General features: G+C 41.2%; 1 non-coding gene across 1 annotated transcript; it reads right to left on the bottom strand.

Annotated features, from left to right (window-relative positions):
• Nucleotides 1–1,306: 1,306 nt before the first annotated feature.
• Nucleotides 1,307–1,464, bottom strand: LOC114614597. Its single transcript, XR_003710361.1, has one exon. It is a non-coding gene; the product is annotated as a U1 spliceosomal RNA (small nuclear RNA).
• Nucleotides 1,465–13,628: the final 12,164 nt, after the last annotated feature.

Genomic DNA, 13,628 nt, shown 5'->3' on the forward strand with positions numbered 1-13,628 from the left:
TGGCTCAGCAGTCAAGAACACTTACTATTCTTACAGAGGACACAGGCTCGGTTCCCAGCACCCCCATCAAAGCTAACAACGATCTATAATTCCAGTTCCAAGAAATCTGGCGCCCTCTTCTGACCTCTGCAGGCACTGCACATGTGGTACATAGACTTACAAGCAAGCAAAAGACTCATAAACATAAAATGAACATAAACAGAACGTTTAGAAAATGATTTCATTTTCCAATAAGATACCACTATCGATCACTCACCAACTATATCCAAAACAGTGGCTTACTGATATCTTCAAAATCACCCCCAAGCATGAGGCATGGAGAAAAGACACTCAGACTTTTTCAAAGGATGGGGAGATTTTGTGTTGTTAAAGTTTTCTAATTTGTCCCCCCATTCCACAAACAGAGAGACTGCAAGAAGAAACCAGAGCTAAGCTTTACTGCAATGGAGATCTCTCTATCTAAAAGGGAAATCTTCACAGCTCAACATCAGATTAAAAGAAATTATCAGAAATGAAGGAACGAGTGTTTCTGTTCTGAGAAACAGAAGTGGGAGTTTAAGTATTGGGAGAAAGAAAATGGCAGGACTGGATTCCCTTTTGTATTATTTTACAGACAGGGAAACTGAGTCACGGCCATTGCCAGAGCCAAGCAAGAACAGTGCCTAAGTACTTCCTGCTTCCTGGGTTCTCTGCCAATTGCTTTTCTTATTATGCACATTTGTTTGTCTAGATATACATTATGTTTTCTGATGAAATTCTTTCCCCTTTCACTAAAACCTATAATTTTGGACAACTTTCAAATATTTTGTAAATGTCAAATCAGTAAGGCCCTTCCAGCAATCTTTTAATCTTTCATCCCTCACCCCTCTTTGCTTCAAGGATAAAGTTGCAAGTAAATCAAAGTTGGAAAGACTGTCTAAACTTGATTGAGTGAACTAAATAAAACCACCCACAATGTGATGATTATTCCCCCATTTCATAGTTTAAGAAAGTCAGAGCCCAAATAACTCCGAGAAAGTAATTCCCAGGGTAGCCTGTGAATGAAACTCATTCCAAGGGCAGAGAGCAGCATTGCTTGCCAGCCCCACCCCCTTGATTGTTCATCTCTGTTACCTTGAGTCAGTTCTCCCTACTGCATTCACCACTTAGTATGTGCTGGATTCTGTTAATTATTGGTTGCTTTCCTTTAGAACATGAACTTCTTTATTTTTCTTTTATTTAATTATTCAGACAGGGTCTTATGATTGCAGACATGACTCCTCTATATAGCTGAGGGTGATCTTAAACTTCCTTCCCCCCACCCCAAGGGGAGAACATGAATTAAATCACCCACTACCACAAATTATGGAGTTTCCCTGCATCTGGAGAAATCACAGGGGTCAGCACATCTGGTGTGCAGTGGATAAGCCTCGCCCTGAGAAAACCATTTTCTTGATCCTGGTTTCGCCCCTGCCAGGTAGGTATGAATAGAAATTTGACAGCTGTGACTTGGCCTGAATCTTTACTGTTGTGCCTAGTGCTTCAGGGAATGCAATCACTGGGTTATTTTGTTGCAAAATCGATTGTATTAAATTCTTACATGCACCCTTTCCTGTTCTAGGGATAATTGCCACTTTCTATCTCTGAGTCTCAAAGGCAATACAGGGCTGGGTTCACCCAGGGTGTGCTTTCCCTAGCAAAGAAGCCCACCTCTTGCTTCATAGACTGATAGTGTGGACTATAAGTTTCAGTTTGTTCACTTTGGTGGAGCACAGACTCCTCCCCTCCCCCAAGTCACCATTTAGTTGTCATTACAAATAATAAGGAACCTGGATGACACTTTGGGTCCAAGCTATAGTTCCCACTGTAATTTCAAGGTAGTTTTTCAGATTTGTGTTGGGCTTCTACATGTGTGACTGGGGTGCCATCAAAAAGATGCTTAGTGGGTACACCTTCACATACCTAAGAGGCATATGCCTCCCGTAGCTATAAATGGGGGTGTGCCTTTGCATATCTATACAGTTCTAAAGCAAACTTCTAAAATCATCTGTGCCTTCCCCATTACCTGTAATGCCAAGTTATCATGGATGGCTCAGGCTTTGGCAGAAGCAGGTGGCCATGACTTCAGTTTCCCCAGCCTGACTATTAATAGTCCCCTGCTAAAAGGCTGTTTTCATTAATTGATGGAAGACAGATTCCTAGCTAACCAATGAGAGCTTGCACATTTTGAGAAAAGTGTCACTAGTTACGGTCGGAACATGGTCTATGAGTGAAGCTATGTGAGAATCTGAGAACTAGTGAGATAATTCCAAGGAAACAAGACAAAAATCTTGCAACCTCTGTTTCTCCACAACCTGGATTGTTCCTGGAGTGTGCTTCTGTGCCCCTTCCAGATGTAGTAAATAGCAGGAGGTTTACTTCAGATTAACCCGCCATTTTACTTTTGTTATTCAAAAACATCTCCAATCACGAGTTGTGCTTGTGACTGTATATAGTCTAAACACAAGTGAACTATGCCTTTGCTTAATCCTCAGAATACAAATTGTCTGATGCCCTGAATAAAGTTGGCTATGGCATGAGACTTTAAGTCGGCCTCATTTTTAGGCTCCACTCTCCCAGGTTCACACTGCCAACTGGAGTGGTAACAGTTACCAAGGAATAAAAATCATCACACCCACTAGTTTGGCAAAATGATTACTAGTTAACAAGTGTGAAGAGTCAGAGACGCTCCCGTACTGCAGGGAAAGAGCACTTAGAGCAAGCATTGCAGGCTGGTTGTCTCTAAAGTGGAGACTCGGATTTCCGATGTTAAATAATCCCCTGTCCACTAAGGGCCTCGAGTGAAGCAGCCACACAAAAGGGTACGATGCAAGGATATTCATCCCAAGGGAAAACTGAAAACAGCCAGTGTCCTGCTGTGGCAGAATGGATAAATACATTGTGGTATATAACATGGATACAGTATTTACAACATGACATCATTTGTGTGCAATTATAAATACACAAAGAAATATTACATAATGTATGTGGAGGTTAGGCACTAAGTAAAAGCACAAAAGACAGGCAGAGAGGATGCACTATTTCAGAGAGACAGTTAACTCTGAGAAGCTAGGGAGGAAGGTAGAGAACATCAAATCTATAACATTTTATTTCCTTCTTTCTTTGCTTGAGTTAACTTCTCCCTTTGTAGGCCAGGCTGCCTTCAAACACATGGCAATCCTCCTGCCTCTTGCTCTCCTTACCCCCTTTCTCCCATATTGTGGTTTCAACTCAGCCTCCTAGGTAAGAGCCATTGAGCCCCATCCTGATCATACTAAATTAAAAATAAAAACAAACAAACAAGCATCCCACTAAGCAAATAAGCAGCTGTGTTCAGGAGGTACAGTCAGGGTGATGGCTGACCATCTTTACGATTTGACTGGATTTGGAACCACCTACGAGACACAGGCTAATCCTACCAGGTGAAAATAAGACCACTCCACAGTTTTAAAGCCAGATTTGAGGCAAGCTTTATTAAATACTAGCCAGGATGATGGACACTGTCCAGGTCCATACTCAGGATTTCCAGTGAATGGCACCAAATTACTCTAGTCAGCTACTTATAAAGGCAAATGTATAAAGGCTATATGTACTTCCTGACTTCATCCAAATGGGACCAAGCATACATCCTGACGTACTTCCTGCCTACATGTGATAGAACACATCCTGTGCAACCAACCTTGTTTATAGAAGTAAAAACACATGGCTTGTTATCCTACCTTAACAACAGCCCCCAGCACTTCAGGACGCTATGTTGGGCAAGTAGGGTTTACAAGTTAGAGGTATGTTTGTTATACAGATCTCTTTAGGACAGTGATTCATTTTGTCACACAAAAAAAGTAACTAATGCACATAGGCATTTGATGTTTGCTCCTAGGAAATTTCCTTTATGTTTGAGATGTTTTTTTAAAATGGTGTCTTGTGCTTTTACTTTGGGTCTTTTTCCTCCCAGTTTGTTTTGTCCTATTATGGTTGGTTTTCTTAGTTGTCTGTCTTCTAATGAAAGAGAAAGACAGGGCGAGGATTTGGGTTCCAGGGGAGGTAGGGAAAGATCAGGGAGTAGCTGGAGAGGAGAAACCACGATCACAATGTAGCATATTAAAAAAAATCTATTTTCAATTAAAAATTAAATTATGAATGAAAAATGAACAAGCATTTTGTAACTGTCTTTAAAATAGAAATTATGTTATAGTTTCTTGATTTAGCATTTTTTACTCATATGTGTTTCATTTTCTCAATAAGACAAACCTATATTGTTTCAAAACAAAACCCTATTGCAATAAATGACAGTGATGTGTGTGGCAATAGAAATATGCAGACACACATATCTTTGTAGGGAGGTGCTTACTGTGGCTTATAGCCCCAGACTCAGCTATTCCTTAAGGAGCAGCTGGGCCCATTCCTGACAATCAGCTTCTCCATTTTGGGGATTGGTTAGTGAGTCTTGAGTGTCCTCTTAACAAGGGATTTTCTCTTTTCTCTTACTATGTGATGGAAGATAGATCACATGGCTGGTCTATTGTCTAACAGAACTTAGCACATGGTCACACAGCCCCTTTCATTGCAAAGCCTTCTCGGGGAAATTTTATAGCTAACCAGCTGCTAATTCACCGTGGCTAGTTAGGGGTTAATGTCACATCTGGATCTAGTCAGCCTGGGGTCATTTGTGAAAGTCGATGGTGCACCAAGGCACATCCCAGCAAGGAAGGCCTGCAGCACCGAAGACTGCATTTTGTCAGGCATCAAGACAAGTGTCAGCTCATGCTGGCTCTTTAGACCAAGTCAGAGTCATCCCAGTCCACCCCACCTTCCTTTCGACTATTTCCTCTGGATGGCAGATGCCATTCCTACAATCATCTTCAGTTACTTTTGTTCAAAACCTCCATCCAGCCTGTAACCTTCCTCAGGATCCTTCCTTAGCAGCTGGTCGGTCTGGTCAGTCGCTAAGCCTCAGGGACATGCCTTTGTGAGTATGGCTGTCCTGTCTGAACCACTACCAGCACCACTACCGGTCTGACCCAAATTCTGACTGTTGTACAGATGGACAGCTCCCAAGAGCCAAACCTGTGTTCTTTTTACTCTTTCCAATCTGTTTTACTTTGCTTCGTTCTCTGAACTCCTGTACCAAATCCTTTCATTGGCATTCTTCTTTAGTCTTTAGCGTGTGCCACCTTAATTCACTGTCTGTGTTTCTATTGTTTCCTTTGATCGGGAAGAAAAAAAGTTGGTTCCTTCAGTAGCCTCCTTTGCTCTTATTTCTCATAATAGTAAAGAAAATGCATCTCCAAGGGTCTGACACTGCAGTGGGGAAGCCATCATGGTGGAAAGCCTGTTGATCTCCCATGGGGAGAGACTATCCAAAGCTAGAGTTCCCATCCTGGAGATGTTCTAGGTTGGTTTTTCTGTTTTGAGATAGAGTGTGTCACATTGTAGCCCAGGCTGGCTTCAAATTCCCACAATCCTCTGGCATCCACCTTCCAAACACTGGGATTAAGTGTGAGAGACATCAAGCCCTGTTTTCCTTACAGATTTTCAAAGACTAAAACCTATGAGCTTGCACGAACTTGGTAGGCCCTCAGTAAAGGTTTTGTAATCATAGAAGACATGTCTTTGGGTTTTGGCAAATGACAACATCAACAGGAAGTGTCTGTCTAGAAGGAGTGTCTGCCTACAGGAAGTGTTTGCCTACGACTTGTAAAGATTATCATTTGATTTCAAATGTTTCCTAGTTGGGTCAGTAAAACCAGCTAGCTTGAGACGTCTGTTTTCATTTTTGCTCAGATGTCTGCATTTTAAGCATATTAGAAGAATTTTAGAGTTTTCATTCTACTGCTTTCTACATTCTATATTTTTCTGAGAATTTAACATGAAGAACACCACACATCCAGAGCAAGGATGGGGTAAGAACAGACTCTCCTGCTGAGTGAGGGTGGAAGGCACAAAAGTTATTGGAGGAAACTGATGGAGGCCATGTCAGTTTAAACCCCTCCAGTCTGATCACTTCCCACTCAAAGTGCTACATGTTGCCTAGTTGTGTGTAAATTATTTTAAAATAAATGTACATTGTTTTCACTTTGAGAGTGAATTCTTACAAAAAATTGGAGAAATGTGGGGAAGAAAATTAAACAAAATAAAGTTAGTAATTTATTAGCAAACTATAATGTCTTGTGTTACAGGCAATAGTGCAGCCTGTGCCCAGTGTACTGAGGGCTCTAGCTTTGATTCCTAGGATCTCTCTCCCTCCATGTTCTCTCCTTCCATGTCTCTCTTTCTCCATATCTCTGTCTCTCTCCCTCCCCCTTCTCCCCCTCTCAAGTACACACGCGCGCGCGCGCGCGCGCGCGCACACACACACACACACACACACACACACGAGATGGTGAATTGAGCTCTGAGTTTTTAGAGTTTACATATTCTTGGAAATCTGTTAATTAGTATAAACTTGAGGCCTAAAACAGTGCTTCATTGAAATTGTATAAGATGCTCCTTCAAAATGAGTTCTGCTAGAAATACCATAAAAGGATTGTGAACTGGGTGGGAGGTCCGTTCTAACAAGCAGCAAAACCTAAAATTAAATTTTTTGAAAACCTGGTCCCTGTTTATATGCAGTTCATTTGGGGGTCATTCCACACCTCCCTTAACCCGGAAGGGTTACTTGTTCCTTGTGGTTTCACTTCTAATTTTTAAACTAATTTATTTGTAAACAAATTTACAAATAATCCTTTTTAAATTTTAAGTGGATTTTCTTGCTTTAGTCTATTTTTAGAATGAGCTAGCTAGTTTTATGTCAACTGACATAAGTTGAAAGGAAAGAGTCTCAACTGAGAAAATACCTCCATTATGTCCAGCTGTAAGGCACTTTCTCAACCAGTGGTCCATGGGAGAGGGCCCAGGCTATGGTGAGCAGTGCTATTCCTGAGCTAGTGGTCCTAGGTTTTATAAGAAAGCAGACTAAGCAAGCAATGAAGAGCAAGTCACTAAGCAGCACTCTTCCATAGCCTCTGTGTCAGCTCTTGCCTCCAGTTTCCAGCCCTGCTTTAGTTTCTGTCCCAACTTCCTTTAATGGTGAACATTGATATGTAAGCAAAATAAACCCTTTCCTCCCCAAATATCTCCCCATGATTTTTCATCACAGCAATGCTAACCTGAAATAGAACATAGCATTACTTTTTTTTTCTAGTCCTTCTTTAATTAATGTTTCTCTGTGATAATTCTCAGTAGAATTCAATTCACTTTCAGTATCTAGTGTTTCAAGGTCTAGGTCAACCTCATAGTCCTTGGTCTCAAAAGTTAGGTGTTGGAACTGACTGTGGTGGCTCACACTTTTTGTCTTTGTTCTCAGAAGGCAGAGGCAAGCAGATGTTTATATGTTCAAGGCCAGCCAAGGCTACATGAGACCCTGTCACAGAAACAAAACCAACAAACAACAAAGTTAGGTGTTGGATCAGGCAGGAGGTAGTTGTTGGTGCAGGAGTGCCAAGACTGTTGTAGGGAACACTACTGATTTCTTATTTGATCTGAAATTGGGTCTACAGAAAAGAATGCATGCCTGGTATTTGGTACTGGGTCAAAGGTTCATGGCTGGGGAACTTAGAGTCACTAAGATCACTTTACTAATAATTTTGTCTTGATTATTAGACATTTTCAAAATGCCTCTTGAATACTTATTTTTATACCCGTGGGTTAGTTCCTTGATCGAAGAAGCTTATCTTTGCAGGCCATGGCAGTTGATTGCAGAAACTCATGGCTGGCCTAGGTGCTGAGAACTAGTGGCTATTGTGTGCTAAACACTAAAGACATTCATATCACCCCTTCCAAGGTTTTGAGAACATCACAAAGGTGTAGGTGGGGCAGGGGAGGGGCAGAAAGAATGTAAAAGTTAGATGGTCCAGATAAAAACTGTGAAATCGCTGTCTTGTGGACATGATATGGCTGGGATACCCATGAACTCACAACTGCGGTTGCCTGCACAGGGCACACAAAACTAAAGCACTAAACATTAAGTCATAGATGAGGGAAGGGCCTCATGAGGCTCTGTTTTGGCTGTGGTAGCTAATATTCTTGCAGGCTGCTGGAGGAGACGAAGTCATTCTCTTTGGTGCCACTGAGGAATGGAGTTACTTATTTTTCAGAGGATGCCATCACACAAGTGGCCCTGATTCAACCCAGTAATGACAGTGAAAAAAACGAAACAAAGACAAAAAGAAGTGAAAATAAGACAAGGACTTGGTAGAGGAGAAGGGAAAGAGAGGATGGAAGGATACATGTATGAAACTGACAGAGAATAAACTGATTTTCAAAAGTTGGCTTTATAATTTCACTTATAGAAGATTCAAGCTTGTTCTATGCATAAAATCCATATTTCCAGGTAGTTTTCGCTTTTCCCCAGAGAGTTCTTGTGTCCTCGTAACGTGGGACTCCTGATAACTCATGTTGCTTTGGTTGACCAGTACTCTAGCTATATTCACTGCTAGAAGCCAATGCCCAATATGCATTGGATAAATCAATGAATAACTCTAATCACAGTTCTTCCTCAAAAGTAACTTCTCAGTCCACCATTTGCCTCAAACTGGAGTCCTCACGTTGATTTCTTGCCTCTTCCAAGCTCTTTGATAACAATATACCCTAGTGGGGAAGAGAACTCCAGCAATATTGGGGCAGATGAGCATCCAAACAGCATCTGGTTGCAATAGGAAGCTGAGTATTGGTAGACATGTCTAAATTAATCAGTGCCTACGCAGTATCTCCCACTCAGAAAAGAGCAGAGTAGTGGAGTAGCAGAATAATATAGAATATCATTGTGAGATCTGGAAAGAGAATCCACTATGATACCCCTGGGGTGAGAGTGGGGAGACATACAATGTAGCTTCTTGGAAAGTCACCCACATGGTTTCAATGTAAGATTGTTACTCCAATCAAATCTACTTCCAGAAATGGTCTTAAGAAACAAAATGAAGCCGGGCGGTGGTGGCGCACGCCTTTAATCCCAGCACTTGGGAGGCAGAGGCAGACAGATTTCTGAGTTTGAGGCCAGCCTGGTCTACAGAGTGAGTTCCAGGACAGCCAAGACTACACAGAGAAACCCTGTCTCGAAAAACCAAAAAAAAAAAAAAAAAAAAGAAAAAGAAAAAGAAAAGAAAAAGAAAAAGAAACAAAATGAAATTTGGAGCTGATCTTCCCAGGAGTTTCCCTCTTGCAGATGGGACCACATGGTGAGGATGGATCCAGCCAGTGCCAAGCCCTGTTATGTCAGGAGGTCATACTTCAGGGCTCGGGCTCCAGGAACCACAATGGGGCAAAAGTTACATCAACACATTCTAACAGCTCCATTGTCTAGGGGGATGGAAAAGGAGGGGGGTCAGGACAAACACAAGCTGCATAAATAGAGAGATGCTGACTGACAGGCTACAACTAAAAAGAGATAAAAGAAAATCCTAGTGCTTCCAGGTGTTGTTGAGCTTAACTTATCTTCAACATACGCCATAGGGTACAGCATGTGGCTGACTTCTGCTCAGCCATTTAGAAGAAGAAAGCTTGGGCTGGAGCAGCTAAGTGGAGCACTTGCTCAAACACCTAAGAGGACCTAGGGTCAAACTTCAATAATCAGAAGAGAAGAGAATGTGGGTGGAATTCACTGGGCCATATCCTGCTTCTGTTATGACACTGTCAAAATGATTGCTTTCTTGGGAGAAGAGAAGCCAAGAATGGAGTAAAGAGTGTTATCCATCTTTTTTTGTAAGGAGCTAGAAGAAATAAATAGTTCTTGATGGAGAGTATGTGTATGACAGACTTCCTGGATGAAAACCACACACACACACATATTCACAAATATACCATATAAAACACACACAGACATACGCAATGCACACACATTCATACATACACCACAAAAAACACACACAGACATACACATAACGCATACACAAATACCACATAAAACACAGAGACATGCTCCACAGACCCATAGCTGGTCTGCTCCCGGGAAGACACCATATTCAGACCCATCCCAAAGGATCTGATGCACTCAGAACGGTTGGTAAGGACCCTCCCCCATGACCCAAAGTCCCAGGGCAGCAGCTGGGAGCAGAGCAGCATACTAGAGACCCATCACCCACCAAAACCCCCACCCTCTCGAATACCACTTCCCTTCTGCCCCCTATGCCTGGCCCTTCTTGCTGGGCCAGGCTCCTGGGAATACACCATATTCAGACCCATCCCAGAGGATCTGGTCACTCAGAGCAGTTGACTCCTAGCTGGTCTGCTCCTGTGAAGACACCATACCCTGACCCATTGGCATGAATTCCTTCCATTCTGAACCAGTTCATTGAGCAGATCTTGGGTGCTACCTCTACAACCAATCTTACAATACCCAGAAGAAGCTGGACTCCCAGGAGCTCTAACACCCACAGGATTATAGAGGAAGCTGGACTCCCAGGAGCTCTGACACCCAGGATCACTGGATCAGAGAGACAGCTGGACTCTGAGGAGATCTGACACAACCAAGATAATAGGAGAGAAAGGCTCCAGTCAAAGACAGTGAGTGCAGGGAGTACTAGAGATAACTAGATGGTGAAAGGCAGGTGCAGAAATCTAAGTAACAGAAACCAAAGTTACTTGGCATCATCAGAACCCAATTCTCCCACCATAGCAAGTCCTGAATACCCCATCACACCAGAAAGGCAAGATTCAGATATAAAGTCACTTGTCATGATGATGATAGAGGACTTTAAGAAGGACATAAATAACCCCCTTAAAGAAATATAGGAGAACACAGGTAAACAGGTAGAAGCCCTTAAAGAGGAAACACAAAAATCCCTTAAAGAATTACAGGAAAACACAACCAAACAGGTGAAGGAATTGAACAAACCCATCCAGGATCTAAAAATGGAGGTAGAAACAAAATCACAAAGGGAGACTACCCTGGAGGTAGAAAACCTAGGAAAGAGATCAGGAGTCATTGATGCAAGCATTACCAATAGAATACAAGAGATAGAAGAGAGAATCTCAGGCACAGAAGATACCATAGAAAACATTGACAGAACAGACAAAGAAAATGCAAAATGCAAAAAGCTCCTAACTCAAAACATCCAGGAAATACAGGACACAATGCGAAGAGCAAACCCAAGGATAATAGGTATAGAAGAGAGGGAAGATTCCCAACTTAAAGGGCCAGTAAATATTTTCAACAAAATTATAGGAGAAAACTTCCCTAACCTAGAGAAAAAGATGCCTATGAACATACATGCCTAAGAAGCCTACAGAACTCCAAATAGAAGCCTACAGAACTCCAAATAGACTAGATCAGAAAAGAAATTCTTTCCATCACATAATAATCAAAACACTAAATCCAGAAAACAAAGGATATTAAAAGCAGTAAGGAAAAAGGTCAAGTAACTTAAAAAGGCAGACCTATCAGAATTACACCAGACTTCTCACCAGAGTCTATGAAAGCCAGAAGATCCTGGACAGATGTCATACAGACCCTAAGAGAACACAAATGCCAGCCCAGGATACTATACCCAACAAAATTCTCATTTACCATGGATGGAGAAGCTAAGATATTCCATGTCAAAACCTAATTTACACAATATTTTTCCACAAATCCAGCCCTACAAAAGATAATAAAACTCCAACACACGGTGAGAAACTACACCCCAGAAAAGGCAAGAAAACAATCTTCTTCCAACAAACCCAAAAGAAGATAGTCACACAAACATAATTCCACCTCTAATAACAAAAATAACAGGAAGCAACTTTTCCTTAATATCTCTTAACATCAATAGACTTAATTCCCCAATAAAAAGACATAGACTAATGGATTGGATATGTAAACAGGACCCAGCATTTTGCTGTATAGAGGAAACCCACCTCAGCGACACTAGACACTACCTCAGAGTAAAAGGCTGAAAAACAAATTCCCAAGCAAGAAACAAGCTGGAGTAGCCATTCTAATATCGAATAAAATTGAATTTCAACCAACAGTTATCAAAAAAGATAAGGAAAGACACTTCTACTTGTCAAAGGAAAAATCTGGCAAGATGAACTTTCAATTCTGAATATCTATTTTCTAAATGCAAGGGCACCAACATTCATAAAAGAAACTTTACTAAAGCTCAAAGCACACATTACACCTCACACAATAATAGCAGGAGACTTCAATACCCAGCTCTCAGCAATGGACAGTTAATGGATACAGAAACCAAACAGACATGGTGAAACTAAGAGAAGTTATGAACCAAATGGATTTAACAGATATCTATAGAACATTCCATCCTAAAACAAAAGAATATACCTTCTCAGCGCCTCATGGTACCTTCTCCAAAATTGACCATATAATTGGCCACAAAAGAGGCCTCGACATATACAAGAAGATTAAAATAATCCCATGCATCCTATCATATTGCTACGGACTAAGGCTGGTGGTCTTCATTAACAACAAAAACAACAGAAAGTCCACATACACATGGAAACTGAACAACACTCTACTCAATGGTACCTTGAGCAAGGAAAAAATAAAGAAATTAAAGACTTCTTAGAATTTAATGAAAATGAAGGCACATCACACCAAAACTTATGGAACACAATCAAAGCAGTGCTAAGTGGAAAACTCATAGCTCTAAGTGCCTACAAAAAGAAATTGGAGAGAGCATACACTAACAACTTGACAGTACATCTGAAGTATCTAGAACAAAAAGAAGCAAACATACCCAAGAGAAGTAGATGACAGGAAATAATCAAACTCAGGGCTGAAATCAACCAAGTAGAAACAAAAAGAACTATACAAAAAATTAACAAAACCAGGAGCTGGGTCTTTGAGAAAATCAACAAGATAGATAAACCCTTAGACTAACCAGAGGGCACAGAGACAGTATCTGAATAAATAAAAACAGAACTGAAAAGGGAGACATAACAACAGAAACCGAGAAAATTCAGAAAATTATCAGCTCCTAATACAAACACCTATATTCAACAAAACTGGGAAATCTGGATGAAATGGACAATTTTTTAGACAGATACCAGGTATCAAAGTTAAATCAAGATCAGATATATACCACCTAAACAATCCCATAACCCCTAAAGAAATAGCAGCAGTCATTAAAAGTCTCCTCACCAAAAAAAGCCCAGGACCAGATGGTTTTAATGCAGAATTCTATCAGACTTTCCAAGAAGACCTAATACCAATTTTCTATAAAGTATTCTACAAAATAGAAACCAAAGAAACACTACCCAATTCGTTCTATGAAGCCACAATTACGCTCATTCCTAAACCACACAAAGATCAACAAAGAAAGAGAACTTCAGACCAATCTCCCTTATGAATATCAATGCAAAAATGTAGGAGGAGCTAAGGTGGGAGGAATAAGGAGAAGAAGAGGAGGAGTTGGGAGAGGAAGAGAATAAAGGAAGAGGAGGAGCTAGAGAGGGTGTTAGTATAAGTCTGAACCCGGTGACGTCATATTCAGGGGCCTGCGACTCCTACGTTGCTGGGACAACCACTCCCAGAATTCACCTACCTGACTCACCTACACCTGGGAAATTACACACGTCATCACCCACTTAAATAGTTGGGACCACCCCCAACCTCTCTCTCTCTTCGTCTTCTCTTCACT

Source organism: Grammomys surdaster, unplaced genomic scaffold (genome assembly GCF_004785775.1).
Source record: "Grammomys surdaster isolate TR1022 unplaced genomic scaffold, NIH_TR_1.0 126391, whole genome shotgun sequence".
In the NCBI taxonomy this organism is placed as follows: domain Eukaryota; kingdom Metazoa; phylum Chordata; class Mammalia; order Rodentia; family Muridae; genus Grammomys; species Grammomys surdaster.